The 14,327-nt window shown below is 44.3% G+C and overlaps 2 non-coding genes across 2 annotated transcripts; one reads left to right on the top strand and one right to left on the bottom strand.

Annotated features, from left to right (window-relative positions):
• Positions 1–6,649: 6,649 nt before the first annotated feature.
• On the bottom strand, positions 6,650–6,721 carry TRNAA-UGC (transfer RNA alanine (anticodon UGC)). Its single transcript has one exon. It is a non-coding gene; the product is annotated as a tRNA-Ala (tRNA).
• A 4,840-nt stretch (positions 6,722–11,561) lies between these two features.
• TRNAV-AAC (transfer RNA valine (anticodon AAC)) lies at positions 11,562–11,634 on the top strand. Its single transcript has one exon. It is a non-coding gene; the product is annotated as a tRNA-Val (tRNA).
• The last annotated feature ends 2,693 nt before the right edge of the window (positions 11,635–14,327 follow it).

Here is a 14,327-nt window from a genome sequence, read left to right as displayed (position 1 = left end):
AGACCGTGTCAGGTTTCTATGTAATCGTGCTCTGTCAGTGGCAGGAGAGGACCCGGGTGTTCCCTCAGGAGTACGCCACTCAATTTCTTTCAGACAGTCCATCAACATTTCCCAGGCCTTGGCCAAGTCATGGGAGCCCCTCCCCCTCCTGGCATCTCTCACCAGCACCTCCCCCTCGTATCCCACCCACTTTTCCAATTTGTTTTTTCAGGTTAGAATTCTAGGGCTGCCCAGAGCTTTCCAGTTTCTGGTTGTCTCTAGTTTACCTAAAACGTACACCAGATCTTGAAAACGACTTGTAGTCCTGGTTTTGGAGTTATGGTGGAGCCAATATAAGAGACAGTGCCCTGGAGTGCAGGGGATGTCTCGTGATGTAACCTCTGCCACTGTTGTTGTCACCCCTAGCCAATAGCCAGCCAAAGACGGACAGGGCCAAGGCATGTGTAATAGTTCTGCATTAGCCTCACCACACCTTGGGCACTTTGCCCGCTACATGAAAGTGTTTGTTAAGACATCCAGGGGTAAGGTGTGCTCTATGCAGTACGCAAAAATTGATTAATTTCAATCGAGCATTTCTGGAGACCTTTAGTTTCCTCTTAAGTATCGACTCCCAGTCCCTCTCAGGTATGGGAACCCCCAGATCCTCTTCCTATCTAGTCCCAGGGCCTCCATGGGCTGCAGCATATCTGTTCGCATTGCCTTGTAGAGGCAGGTTATCGCCTTAACGGATCCGGGTGATTGGACTATGTATTGGCCAGATTTATGGCGTCTTGGTTTGAGGTGCCCAGTTTTCCAATGTTTTCTGACCATCAGTGTGATAGTGCGGTGAAGGAGAAAGGGCCTGTGCGGAAGATCGAATTCTGATTGGACCTTATCAAAGGAGACGAGCCCCCCCCATCTCTGTATAGGTCTCCTACCGTTGTTGCACCCGCGGCAACCCTTCCGCTATGTCCCCCCAATCTCCCCATGTGGTAATGAAGTCAGCATAGTCATCAGAATGTCAGGTGAATAAGGGATTATTGTGCTTGTTTTTTGGAGACATCTATTCCACCATTTATTTATGACCCAGGACTCATGGGGACCTATAGTTACAGGGCAGTTGTTTTTCAGTGATACCCCTGTTTGCTGGGGGAGGTTTGGGATGAACTGTCCCATTTCCCAGTCCTTAGCTTCTTTACCAGCCACCCATTGCGCCAACCATTGCAGTTGAGCTGCTAGATATTAGCATTCAAAGTCTGGGATTGCCAGTCCCTCTTCATCCCTTGGCCTTTTCATGGTTAACACCCCTCTCCTCCTTCCCGAGCCCCAAAGGAACACTATAATCAGGGAGTCGAGTTCCCAGAATGTTGCTAAATAAAATGTAATAAGTAAAAACAACAAAAATCCAATTAGAGCCTGGGGTTATGATTTTTTGAAGAACAAACTGTAAAATAGCGCTTAGAAGCAAGAAGCGACAATCAGTGAAATCTGGCAGCGCCAGACCAAGACAAACTCAAAAGTTCAAGCTGACCATAGTGGCGCACAAACTGCCTACAGGGACCCAGTTAGGCTGCCTTTTCAAAGTACCTTAAACCCTGGTTGAGGAGGGTTGTCTGGGTCCAAAACACAGCTTCATTGATCAGACACAAAAGCATTATAAGTTTAGCGGAAAGCTGCTTCCTAGAAAAATATTTATTTGCAGGCCAGGAGTCCAAAACTCAAAAGTCAATATTCATATTCCAATGGGAAGAATAACGCAGACGAGGGGGATTGGAAAAACAAATTCTTTGTAACAGTTTGCACACAATAGGAAGTTCGCCCATGGGTTTGCCATCAATAGGCAAATGACCCGCAGAAATGGCTGACCTGTAATTGGTAACAGACTTATCGGCCATACCCAGGCCCCCAAAGAAGACAAAATATTTAGAATCAAGGAACACTCTGCTGAAGAAGGATCAGCACACCGTTCACTGCACGAAATACACCAGCGCTTCCAAGCTGAAGTGTATGGCTTCTGCGTACTTGAGGACTAGGCCTTGGTGATGAAGTCAGTAGACTTGCGTGAAAGTCCTGGGAGGGACCATTGTTCCCTGAAATTCTCCATGCCACTAGGGATGAGGATGAGGAAGGTCCAAGAGGTCCAGAAGAAGATTCCACAGCTCTGGGAGAAGGATAGGAGAAGAGCACCACATTTCCAGAACCACAGGAAACCAGGCCTGAGGGGTTTCACCAGAATCAAGCCTGTTCTCTGGTGACAAGTTTGAGCCAAAACCCTGAGGAGCATCATGAACGGAGGGAATGCATAACCCAGGAACGGAGACCAATCCAGGAGGATAGCATTGCTCGCTAATGCTTCCAGATCTGGTCGCCAGCTGAAAAACAGCTTCAGATGTCAGTTTAGCTAAGAGGCAAAGAAGTCCATCAAGAAAGGGCCCTAGAGGCATTGGAGGGAATGGAAGCCTTTTGGGTGTCACCTCCAATCGCTGAAGTCTCAAAGGTGACAAGACTGCCAATCCGCCACAGAGTTGTTCCGACCGGGGAGATATTCCACCACTACGGATATCCAATGTTGTAGGCAAAAGTGCCAGAAATCCTTGGCAATCTCCGTGAGGAGGCGGGAGCTTGTACCACCCAATCTAACATATCGCACTGCAGACATGTTGTCGATCCGAAGGAGGATGCAACAGTCCGACTTCTCCGCATTTATATCGTTTTACTATAAGCCTATTGTGGATATCGCTTTTGTGGTGGTTGATCAGCTTTAAACTCGCATAATGGGAGCCTCCGGTAATGACATAGCTAGCTTGAATCCATTGACATAGTGAGCCTGTGACCCACATCTGGGCATACCTGGTGCACTTATGGCAACAAATGCAAACAAACACAAATGTTTCCAGTCCAGGGAAGACCTAGCCTGGCAGTTCAGGCTGGACTGTTCTCATGGGGAACAGGGTCAAGACTGATTTGCATATGGCTGGGTCCAAACTGGAATGGCATGGGTAGCAAAAAAACAATGGATTTAGGCCCAGATCTCTGTAATGGGGGTGAATGTTTGACATTGTTCAGCATTCTGTTCATCACTTGTTCTTTTAGCATTTGTCGCCCTAACTGGGAAGGGTATGCCCAGACGTGGGTCCCGTGCCCCCCATGCCACTGGATTTAAGCTAGCCTGATTGAGGAGGGGTGATACCCCCAAACCAGTCCCTGGATGCTTGTTTCCAGTCCAGGGAAGAACTGGCCTGGCAGTTCAGGCTGGACTGTTCCCATGGGGAGCAAGGTCAAGATTGATTTGCATATGGCTGGGACGGCGTGGGTAGCCAAAAACAATGGATTTAGGCCCAGATCTCTGTACTGGGGGTGAATGTTTGACATTGTTTAGCATTCTGTCCATCACTTGTTCTTTTCACATTTACAGTGAGGCACACCCCAGCGTCAACTGCATAGACCAAGTCTTTTTCAAAGGTCCCCACAGAGTCATCATAGTAAACACCTTCCTCATCATCTTCTTCATACCCAGCTGTGATGGAGGGAGATGACACAATAATAGTAAAACAGGGATCCGCTGAATGTAGAATGCTTCTGCAAGCCAATAAGCTTCAATAATTAAAGTAGGGAGTCAAGACCTTAACAATTTCCCAAGTCAGGAGGAACGTAAAGCAACCCAAGTATATGGGTGTCAATTCTGAGGTAGTAAGAATGTGGAGGGAGACCTGCCTCTAAACAAGCATTGGCAGAGCTAATTATGATTATTGCAGCCCAGGAAAGAGCACAATTGGGCGTTGATGGGGAGAAAAACAGCTACGGGCCAGAGACAGAAACGTGCGTCTTCCCAGTGTTCATACGCACTGAATTTTATGTCAAGACCGGAGGCTCCTATTATGTGTTTCTTTTCTTACTTTATTGAATAAAGTAAGCAAAGAAATGCATAATACTCGCCTCCGTGTCTTTAATAAAATGAAGACTTTCCGTCATAGACTAGGAAAATCTACATTAAACTGGCCGACGTGAAGCCGGCCGTACGCGCATGTACCCAAGGCCTCGAGCACCAAACATAGAAAGAGGACAGCACGAAAGGGAAACGTGCGTCTTCGCTCCCCAAAGCTCCCGCTCCACAGAAATGAAAGCGAGGAGGCGAGGCAGCGAGTACCTCACAGGGAGGATAAACGCTCCCCAAAGCCTGTGGTAACAGCGCAACAATGTCAAATTAAACCGGCGCGTGTACACACGAGCGGCAAAGGGCAAGAGAATGTAAACAAAGGTAAAACTCAGTATTCTCTTGTAATTTAAACAATGTAAAACTCAGTAACAACAGAATTGAGAAAGGGGTCAGAGGTACTTACCTGTTTGCAGAGCAGCAAAGAAAGAGGGGGGTTAATGTCTCATGTGCGATATCTAGGGTATGGGGCTCTATGGCTGTTCATGTGTGATAGCGCGTCCAGTCCTTATAAATTACTTATACTTGGACACGCCGGAGGTCGGTGAATCTTTTGACCCGGTTGGGTTCTCCTCATCCAAAGAATTGTCGGATCCCTCAAATCAATCGTCAATAACCGTTTATAATCAATAACCAATACTCAATTAGTGGTCAATCAACAAATTAATTAAACAGAAAATCAGTAATTAGACACGTCATGACCTTTCAGTCATGAATAACCACACCTGTTTATTAAAGGTTAATGAGTTTATTTCCCTATATTAACAAAGCTATCACAATATAAGTAAGTCTCAAAATCAAATGGTATACATATACGAACATTACTAGCTGTCCATAGCAACGGAAGAAACGCAATCTACGCAAGATTTGGATTATAATGCACTCAGTTATAGCAATGCAAATCACTAATAAGAGTAACTGAACTTGACTAATTGCATACATTGGTCAGCATAACAAGATTTCAATTTAGCATGGTGCATCAAGTGACTACCTCAACTAACCTCTGATTAGCATTGGCATGTGGGGCTTCATGCAAAAGAATTTAATCAACATGAATTTAGAAAACTTCTAGCTTAGGCTCTGTCAAAATAAGCAGTTGGTACCTAAGAAGGAAAATACAATGAATAATACATGTACCCTTTCATAATTACCAAATACAATCAGCATTCAAGGTAAGTCTTCGTCCTTCAGGTACCGGTTCGATCAGCATGGGGCAGATTTCAAAGGGGAAAAGTTTAAGTCAAGTTTTCCTTGCAGCAGCAAGGAAAATGGGGCAAAAGCTATTGCATGGGCAAAACGGGGTAAAGTTAAAGTTAAAGTCTCTAGGGTGAGAATTCTTTAAAGTCTCTCTCTCTGGGATAGAGAAAAAGCATCAAAATGTCATTTAAAATGGCGTCTTGGTTCTGGCTTCAAAATGGCATCAAGAAAAATGGCTAACTTCTCTTTGGTGGGTTTAAGTAAGAAAACGTTCCAAATTCTTTAGGGTCTTCCATTGGAGGGTTCATGGGGTGGTTTCTCTTTGACCAATGAATAGTGTCTTTCTCTTAGTACTCATTTATGCATAAGGTGTCCTTGGAGCTTTGGAACACAAGTTGCAACAAAGTTTGCCAATTATTTCTGTATCTGTGTCTTTATAGTCTGCACCTGCAGAAACTGACCTTGCTTCAAAGGGGATGAAACTGGCCTAGCACGAAACCTGAAACCTTGAGATAAGCGTATTAGTCATTCTACTGGACAAATACAGCCTTCAAGTTAAAATACGTTTTTGTTAATACAAATGGAAACCACACAGTTAAAATTGAGACCAGGCGACTAGGCCAAAGCCTCTGCTAAATTTAAGCTAAGCATACAACAGTTCTAACGAGAAAATCATAAAATACATCTGCAATTATGACTGATTACTACATTGTTGATTCTTCATGATTAATCAAGCTCGCTTATACTAAATGGCGAACTACCTCGAGGGCACATTTTCTACATACATTATTTTTCTTTGCTAAAATCACGTTACTTTATACGATTTTGTTACATGATATATGAATGCTTGTTAGCCTTTCTTTTTCTGCTTCATCATGTGATAGTACATGTTCATGGGAAGTGTAGTTGTTTTAATCTTTGTTTTGATTGGTTGCTTAAAACATTAAAGCATAAAAAGAAAAGTATAATCGGAGCCTCATGTCCTGGCATAGAAATTAGGTCCATGACAAACACTGCGCCTCACTCGAGGTCATCTCGCCCACACAAACTAGGTCAAGATCCTGGGCGTGAGCACGTGCAAGGGGTAAGACGAAGCTGGGTGTCCGATGTGCCAAGAAGCTGGCCAAGGAAAGAGGCAGCGCTAATTGTAAATAAATAAAAAAAAGCAACCACCGGCGCCTGTCTTTGTCTTCCCGGGAAAAAAACTGAGTATAGTTATATCAGTTCTGAATCATTATGGATGGTCGACACGATGTAAAACTAAATGAGCACAAGATTAATTATATTGCTAAGAAAACTGCCTTTGTCGTTGATACAGGAAAGGAGGCGTTGCAATCAAGGTCCAGAGCTCTGCAACTTTTTTAAGCAACATCTTTTGTTCTCAGAACAACTTTCTTAGTTTTTAGTTGTTGGCGTTTTGAGTGTAAAATGACTCTTGGGAGTGCACGAAAATGGAACGTATTGTGAGTAAAATGCAGTATTTATAAAGATTATCAAAAAGTGAAAAATCTGTGACAGGAGGTTCTAAGAAAAAATGCCTGGAGATGCCGGGGATCGAACCCGGGGCCTCATACATGCAAAGCATGCGCTCTACCACTGAGCTACATCCCCTTCATTCTATATAAGGCCATCCTGGTCTTAGGTGTCGTAGGCAATGAGACGCGCAGAGCAATGTTCAGTATGGGTTGCAAAAGTGTAGATGTAGGGCTGGGCCCCTCCAGGTCGTAGACCCTCCAAGAATTAAAAACTAACATTGAAATCCTATCTGGTCTTATATTCATATATATTCTAGTATCCCCACCTTTATAGGTAATAACACTGATCAGTTACTAAACAAGGACTGTACATAAATCATTAAGGTAATTGAGATCGTCAGTATTTCACATTTTTTAGTTAATCGTGCATTCCTTAAGAGTGTTTATTTCTATGGATTTCTTTTGTGCAGCATATTACTCTTGTATCGCGCATACATTAAAATAAGTCTCTTGTTTGTGGCTGTGTGTGTTCAAGGGTTGTAGGTAGGAGTCCAGGCTACAGGCAGTGCCTGCTTTTCACAGTGTCTGTCAGTGGGTCGTAAAGGTGTTCAGAGTACATGCTCATCCAATTCTTGGCCTCTCTGGATATCACACAGAGCAATGGTCCCACAAATCAAATCTACGCTACTCCTTTCTATTCTATGCCACTCCAGTACACTCCATGCCACTCTATGCCACTCTACACAACTCTGCACCATTCAATTCCACTTCAGTCTGTGCCACTCAAGTCTACAACACTCCATGCAACTTTATACAACTCTACGGCATTCAACACTGTGCCACTCCACTCTACACCATTCTATGCCACTTTATACAAATCTACGCCATTCAATTCTACTCCACTGTATGACACTTAACTCTATGCCACTGCACGCCATTCTATTGTACACCACTACACTCTATGCCACTCCACTCTACTCTATGCCAGTCTACTCTCCACCTTTCCATTCCATTATGAGCTACTCTACGTCACCCCACTCTGCTCTACTCCTCCCTAAGCTACTCTCATATACACCAGGCACTGCTATACCACTGTCCTCTATGCCACTCAAATCTACTCTATGCCACCCTACTCTACACTACTCTACTTTACACCACGCTACTCTAAGCTACTCTACGTCCCTCCACTCTGCTCTACTCCTCTCTATGCCACTCTCGTATACACCAAGCACTGCTATGCCACTCTCCTCTATGCCATTCAAATCTACTCTATGCCACTCTACTCTACACTACTTTACACTACGCTACTCTAAGCTACTCTACGTCACCCCACTAACCTTTAGCCATGCAGAACAGCAGACAGGATCTTGTACAACATGGCTAAAAGGTATTGGCAAAGGCAATAGCTTTAGCATAAGCGAGACCTTTTGTCTTTGCAAATGCTTGACTTAATCCTGTTATGCCCTGAAACCTTCTGGATAGACGTCGACCGCTGCAGAAGGTGCCTGAACACCACAAGAGTTTGCAGTTGTTAGCGTGTCGGTCCCCAATAAGTAAACGTACAAGGTGACGTGTATAAGTCGATGATTCTTTTGATTCGCTTGGAATATCCTTGTTAGAGTGCTAACATAATCTACAGTAATCAATTCACAATAATCAATAATTATCAGCAAATCATTAATCAATAATCAATTTAAGTCAGTAATCATCACACCATGACTTGGTAAGTTTAGTAATTTTATTTCCCTTTAGTTTACAATACTAAGTCATAAGAATTTAATTCAAGGCTCAATTAAAAAAGCACATGATTATTATTAATAATTAGCCAAAAGACGCCAAAAACATAATCTGATCAAGGCTTGCATCACAATACACTCTAGAGCATTAGCACAGATCAATAAAAGAATCAGCTTCAATATTTCTACTCTGTCCATAAAGTTCAGCAAAACAGTCCGTCAACCATTTGTCTCTGAATCTGTCAATCGTCAGACAGAAAAACCCTCATCTAATCCAGATTTGCATCAGCATGCGGGGCTTCATGCAAAATACATTTTGAAACAAGAATTTAGAAATATCGAGCTAAGAACATTAACTAAGACAGCGCAGTTGGTACCTAGAAAGAAAAGGCGCATAAATAAATTTCAGTCATATTGTCATATCTACCTATCCACGGTATGGGTCAGCAAACAGAATCAGTCTTCGTCCTCAGGTCATCAGTCGATCAGCATCACATCAGGCTCTCAGTCAGAGAGTATGAGCTCAATGACAGGATCTCGAATCTCTTCATCGCACACCGTCACTCTAAATCTCCAGTCTCACAATCTGCCTAAGTTTTCGTTGTTAAATCAAAGTACCCAAACTATCCTCTAATTTCCAATTGGTCAATTAATCATACTTTATTACTCTGTCCAATGAATTAACTGCCCCAAATCTATGAATTCTAATATTTCTCCTTTCTCATGTAGTTGATTGGTTCACCTTACGATGTTCTCATCATCCGGCTCGTCAGGTATCAAAATTGTTGCATCTTCTTCTCCAGTCAGTGTCTTCATTGTTCGCGTCCTGGGAAAGTACATCTAGCACATTTTACATACAATATGAAACATCATTAGAAACATCATCTCCTCTCCGTTGGTTCCCATAGAAAGCTTCTGTTATGCATTTTATTAAACAATGAGCATTTCACAGTTAGTTCACTCTGTCAGCATTTTCTATTAAACGCCAAGAAATACAGCTTCTGCATGAGGCCGGCCAAGACACTTGCTAAGTTAAGGCCTACATTAATAAGCTAAAGCATAATTCATAGCTCTCAATATGACGTATTACTACATTAATCTAATACATTTTCAATATTTTATATATGTTAATCATTCATTTAGTACATTTCGTGAGCACTGGTGGCCATTCTTCGAGGTCACAATTCAAATGTTATTTATTTTCTACAGAATTCATTATTCAAAATACATAAACACTTGTTAATAATTTCTAATTAAGACATTTGCACTAGCACAGTGCAGTATGTTTATGATCAATTTAGTAACCCAGAAGGGATTTACTATCTAATTTATCTTCTTGCCAGTTCTTTGGATGCAGAGTTTATAAAATAAAATAAAATAGGTACCACAAAACACGAAGACAAAAGTCATGCAGTCCCTGCTCACCAGCAGACTTAACTATAGTAACACACTCTACGCAGGAATCACCAAGACGCTCCTGAACAGGCTCCGACCCGTACAAAACACCCCAGCATGACTCGTCCTCAACCACCCTCGTGGTACTCACATCATCCCACAACTCAGGAAACCGCACTGGCTCCCCAAACACAAACACACCCAGATCAAACTTCTTACACATATACAACAAAACACATCAAAGCACTGGCCCTGCCTACCTCAACAGCTGCGTACACTTCCACTCCCCTCCAGACACCTATTTTCAGCAGTTGCCGCTCACGGGTGTTAAAGGCGGCAGGGTGGCGCGGGGGGACATCAGGGGGTCACTACGGGGAATATATTAATAACATTTTGAAAATAAAAAATAAACTTACCTGCACGCAGGCCATGCCGCTCCTCTGTCTCCTCTGCATCAGCCGGCTGCAGGCACAGGCTCCCAGCCTGCCCTGCAGCCAATCCTGATGCTGCTCAAAGCAACGTTGGGATTGGCTGGGAGTGCCCAGCCAGGGCGCTCCCAGGCAGACTGAGAGCCTGTGAAGGCTCACTCCAGCCCAGCAACTGTTGCCGGGCTGGAGACAGCCTATTGCGCATGTGTGTTTGGCCGGCCTGAGACAGCTGGCCAAACATACATGCACACTGAGGGGGAGTGCTGAGCACTCCCCCTCACTACCCGTCACCCCTGTGACCCCGCCCCTTTAAAAGAAAACAATAATAAACTACGTTTTCTTTTAATGATTTTGCCGCTGTTGGCGGGGGAGTGACGCTCTTCCGCCCTAACAGAGGAGCCGCCCCTGATGTTCAGCCAGACCATCTCGCGCAGGCGTACCCCGCATTCACAAAACAATAGCCGGAGGCTGCATCTTTTGATATCACCCCAAAGCCTGGAACCCACCACCGCATCACCTTTTAGAATGTCCCCAACACTTCTCGAATGTCTGAAAAACAGAAAACCTGGCTTTTTGAATAACCCCATGAAGGAGAAAGTCACGTGCGCACCTGCAAAGCACCTGGAGACCCTCATGGGTGAGCTCCTCTACAAAAACGCATACCATAACATATAACACAGCATATGACATAACTTATAACGTAACAATATAAAATACATTACACAAATATTGAGATGACTAAGAAAACAGCCTTGAGCAGTGTTGAAGGGGAGGGGCATTGTAAGGAAGGTGCAGGGCTGTTTGTTGACACAACATCTCCTCTGACTGCAAGTGTGAGGGTTTGCAATCCATTGTTGGTGTTTTGAGTGTAAAATGTCAATTGTGACTGCATAGAAGAGAACATTGCCCCCGGCCACGTTGTGAATAAAATGCTGCGTTTATAAAAGTCCAAATAGGATAAAAGTCGATTGAACCCGGGGCCTCATGCATGCGAAGCAAGCGCTTTACCACTGAGCTACATCCCCCCTGCGGGGCACACCTCCTCTCCTGGTGCCATATGACATGTAGTATGAGAGAAGCACAGAGCTGGGTAAGGACACTAGACCGAAGGGGGACATGACAGGCGGCGGGGGGAGGACGGTAGAGGGGGGGGGGACAGGAAGACAAAAGAGTGGATAAACCCGGCACCCCTCAACTCTGCACAGCGAAAGCTTCACCCCGTCTCCAGGGAACACAAGGAAACCAGAGAGAAAACTCAGGCCGGGCTCCCTGCAGCCTTGAGAAGTGCAGGGGGGGGGAGCCCCGGAAATAGCAACGAGAACTGTCCCCGAGTGAGGAAGATTTCTGCAAGAAAATCCTCCGCACACTGCAGTATGATGCATTAGTTGTACGGCTCTTACAAAAGTTGCTTCCATGGGTTTCCGTAGTGTAGTGGTTATCACGTTCGCCTAACACGCGACAGGTCCCCGGTTCGAGACCGGGCGGAAACAGCTTTTGTGCGTTTTGTTTTTTTTATAGACAGCGCTCACGTCCAATGCTCACATTTTGGTGGCAAAAAAGCCACACTTCCCAGCAACGCACGTCATGCAGCTACAGCTTCAGACATGCGCTGTTACAAACGTACACACATTTACACCCTCACCCCTACACCCCAGTTAAAAAAACCAAGCATTTGTAATGGGTCTCTCTTTTGCTCCCGTTAGAGCTATTGGCGTTGTAAATTCCTAACTGGACTTTTCTTGTCTAATAAATTGAAAATAAAAAGTAAAACAGTTGACATAAGCGAGCTGATACAAAGCGCCACGGCCGCCCTGAGCATGAGAGCGAAGGAGAGACACAAAAGGAAAAAGAAGTTTGCTCACAGTAAAACTTATCGGCAAACATTATCCATGTAACAGGGTCGATGGCCAAGGCGGTAATAAAACTGCCCCAAGGAGGGACAAACCTAAAGCATTTATCAATATCATCAAAGGTTTTTGAAAGGCAAGCCCATGACCAAGTGAGAGTGATGGGCGTGAGGTGGGCGTGGTTAGAAGTCCACACAAATACCAACACGCCGGAAAGGCAGCACTTGTGCTCAACCTAACAAGTGCAAGTATAGAAACACTTTTATAACACCCGTGCACCATTAAGATTTCAGAATATTACACCCTTTTAATAAATATCCATACGTAGTGACATACTACGACGTAAAGTAATAAGGGTTATATTTTCAGGCCCCTACGCCGCCTTGCGCCGCCCTAGCGTCATTTTTTTTGTTTACGCTAAGGCGGCACTAGGGGGGACATTTCCCAGCGCCACATTTACAAAGTGGTGCAATGCATGCATTGTGCCACTTTCTAACTCCTTGCACCACATTATTTCTACGCCAGGCCTAATGTATGAAAGGGAGCGTTCCCCTACAGCAAGCCCTGAAAAAATGGTGCAGCAAAATTTGCAAGATTTCACTGCGCCATTTTTTCCATCATTTTTAAAGCCTCCCAAGGCAGGCACTGAAGAGATGCTCCTGTATTGGCCTATGGGCCTCCCTGAGGTTTGCTGCACAACATTTTTGGCACTAGTGCACCAAAGCGCCACAACAGCGCCAAACATTTTTGATGCTGTTGTGGTCATTAGAGCCATGGTGCGCCCGATTGTAAATAAAGTGCAGCCAGGGTGTCATTAGGGGGCTCAGAGAGACGCAAGAAAAGTGGTGCATCGGACCGATGCACCACCTTCTTGTAAATATGCCCATAAGAATTCACTAAAAGAAAATAAGGTTTTCTACATGGGAGTGTAAAGTTTGTATTACACAATAAGGAGCATATTTACAGTCCCTGGCCCTCCTTGGCATCATTTTTTAATGCCTACCCAGGACAGGTGCTAGGCTATTTCCTATGGGCCTTCCCGAGCTTTGCGGAACTAGTGTAAACATTTTTGGTGCTAGTTCAGCAAAGTGTCACGATAGCGTCAAAAAGTTTGACGGTGTTGTGCTAACGTGCGCCATGGTGTGCTGTATTGTAAATACAGTGCTACCATGGTGTCGTTAAGGGACGAAGCGTGAAGCAAGGAAACTGGTGCATCAGAGGCGATGCACCAGTTCCTTATAAATATGCCCCTAAGTATAGAACTGAGACTTTTCTTGATGTGTCCGAATTCATCAAACTGTCTTTGGACAAGGGGGGGAAGGCAGCATTGGTTTTATTAGCAGCGTTGTTATGTTATTTGGAGTTGTAGAGCCTGAAGGGGCACCCAGACGCCGGAGCAGGTGTGTAAGCTGTCTGCTGTGGGTTAGTTAAAGAGCCAGGTCTTCAGCCTCTTGTGGAATTGAAGAAGCACGGAGGATGCCCTGATATGTGGAGGGTGGCTGTTCCATATTTTTAGTGCAATGTGGAACAAGGCTAGACCAACTGTTCTACTTTTGAGGATGCAGGCGGTGTGGTGTGTGTGTGTGCAAGAGAGAGCGTGGCTGTGTATGCAGGAGCAGCTCCTCCATTAGGATGGAGGGGCGTCATCCCTCTGCCAAAAAGACCCCCAGGGATCAAAAATAAGATGGTAATAAAGTTAATTTATTGCCATTTTATTTTCCATCCTCCAGTCCTGAGCCAAGTGTCATCCCACCTGAGCTTTGTTCAGTGTCTCCAGACTCTTTCTTCAGGAAAAAGTATGAAAAATGGCTAAGAACAGCTGTGCAGTCCATAAGACCCATGCATAAATTAATTAATTCATTCATTGTAGCAAAGGTGCTGGAACAATTTTCAAATTGGTGGATCTGCCATCAATGGTGCATCACGGAAGTCATAGGGACTGTCAAAAATCCAAGTGTCGTACAAAAAACATATATAGCAAACATACTCAACAAGAGAGTGATAAGTAGCAGGAGGTGTATTTTGTAGCACCCCATTGCAAACAAATTGCTAGAGCATGGTGTGGCAACGCACTGTCATTTGCAGGCAGCACACGGTCCACTGAACTAGGCACCACATTTGGTCTAAGGTCCAGTTTTACTGACAAAACCACAGAAAGGCTCGAACTATAATGTGTGGAAATTGAGTTACAGCAAATATCTATCAATTGAGCATCAGCAATTAGAATGTCTTGATTTGTTTTGATTTATTTTAAATATTTGTTTCCAGCACAGTTTGGAATTGCTAAAATATTTGCTCAAGCTCTGCTTTCCTAATTGCTGATACATTCAGAAATG

The sequence above is a fragment of the Pleurodeles waltl genome, chromosome 4_2, assembly GCF_031143425.1.
Source record: "Pleurodeles waltl isolate 20211129_DDA chromosome 4_2, aPleWal1.hap1.20221129, whole genome shotgun sequence".
Classification (NCBI taxonomy): Eukaryota; Metazoa; Chordata; class Amphibia; order Caudata; family Salamandridae; genus Pleurodeles; species Pleurodeles waltl.
The sequence above is the reverse complement of the archived record's forward strand: the minus strand, read 5'-3'. Positions and strand labels throughout refer to the sequence as shown.